Here is a 1,988-nt window from a genome sequence, read left to right as displayed (position 1 = left end):
TCAGCAGTTTTAAAGAAAAATTAAATTACCAGGCCAGATCTTGTCAAATCCTCTCACCTGGTGGATGAAATCTGTTTACTTTATTGCTTAAAAAAACCCACAAACGCATCAAATAAGTAAAGCCAACAAATCTCACTGGAGCCATACCTGCTCCAATCCAAAAGGTGCTGCCAACACACCCCTGGACTTAAGAGAATTTGAGCATGGTCTGCCCTATAAAAGAGATGTCCAGGTCCTGGAGGGGCTTCATTGTAGAGAAAGTCTGAGAGCTGGGTTCTCAGCATCCAGACCAGGGACAATTCAGGGCTCTGTGCTCTGCAGATTGCTGTGAGCTGCCTGCAGCTGGGTGGAGGTGAACAAGAAGCACCTGAGCAATGCTTTTTTTGGGCTGTCAGCTCCAGACTACACAGGGACACAGGGAACAAAGAGCAGTTATGGAAAGTAGGTCTAGCTTCACATGGTAGGTCTTGCTCTAGACGTATGAGACAAGCTTCCAAAAGATCCACATCTGACTCCAGTCTTTGGTGCTGATTTAAGAAGAAAACCTCATGCATGCTGGGAAGGAGAAGTCCAAAACCTCAAGGTATGGAACTAAATTCCAAGTTTCAGTAAGAGGTCTAATATTGTGGGTTGGCTTTTCTCAAACACGAAGAATACATCATTCCCATTAACTCTGCAGACTTAGGACATGAGGTATCATTTCAGAGGAAAAAGAAATTCAGGGGGTGTGACATGCATAAATGTGGTGGCCCTTGTATGTTCAAAAGTTTGGCTGTGATTTTTGTGATGTCTCCCAGTAGCTGGTGGGGACACAGCAGCAGATGTGAAGATGTTATTGCTGCTCCTTCCTTCCACAGCTTCTCCTCTGCCCTGGTGCCACCAGGGCGGGAGTGACGGATGGAAGAGGCAACACCAAATTTGGCTGAAGGGTTTTCTGAATAAAAGAATTAAAGATCTCATTTGCAGGAGTGCCGGACACAGCGGTATCTCCCCAAACAAGCTGCTAGCCTGGCGCATGGCATGGCACCACCAAAATGTTACCACATCTGCAAACACCAAGGACCATTGTGATCATCACCTCAACAGTTTCAAGCCCAGTAGCTCGCAGAGGCTTTCCCAGCATGCACGATGGGATCCACATGTGTGGATCTTCTTAGCAGACCCCCCCACCAATGAACACCTGACATGCTTCAAGCCATAGGGAAATACAAGAGATACTGGTTGTGCACACGATTAAAGGAGTGTAATCAGTGCCAGCTTACAGATGTGAGGGGCCTTCACCCCAGAAAATGGTGTGAAAAGGGCTGGTCATCTAAAGAGGTGGGAATAATGGAGAAATTGCTCTGTCCGGGGGGCTGGGTGACGGCTGGGGTGCAGGCAGGTTGGAGCCCAAAGGGAGCAGCAAGCTGTGCTCATGTGTCATTAACATTTAGAGAAGCAACCAGGCTGTGTTTGGCAGAATGACAAGGCTCCTTTTTTAATGACTCATTTCAGAAGAACAGCTTTGGTAAGCAACAATTTTGCACTCTGCTGTGATTTCAGAGGGTGTGAACTAAAAGAAAAAATCTTTTAAAATATCAGAAGAATCAATTGAGCCCAACTGAGAATGGAGGCTCTGTGGCTGCGGGCTCAGCCTTGTGCTGCAGGCCTGGAGAAAGACACGCTGCCATCCAAATGCCACGGGTGAGACCAAGATGTGCAGAAATGGCAGTGCCTGCAGCAGAAGCCAGGCTGGCTCTGTAACGCCTTGTGGGAGCGGTGGCTAGGATCGCAGCGTGGCTGTGCGGATGTCCTCCTCCCACTCACCTGCGGCATGACTCATCCTGGTGAGCTCATTCACTAAAGCCAGGAGGGTGCTGGCCTAAAAAAGGTGATGCTGCGAGTGAAATTGCGCAGTATGAGGTTCACAGCGTTCAGCTGGGAACCTCTGATGGGGCTGAAAGGGAGTCCGTGTACTGGGGTACCAGAGTGGAGGAGTAGAATCTTTC

This window comes from Mesitornis unicolor, unplaced genomic scaffold, assembly GCF_000695765.1.
Source record: "Mesitornis unicolor isolate BGI_N332 unplaced genomic scaffold, ASM69576v1 scaffold21040, whole genome shotgun sequence".
Lineage (NCBI taxonomy): Eukaryota > Metazoa > Chordata > Aves > Mesitornithiformes > Mesitornithidae > Mesitornis > Mesitornis unicolor.
Note: the sequence above shows the minus strand (reverse complement) of the source record.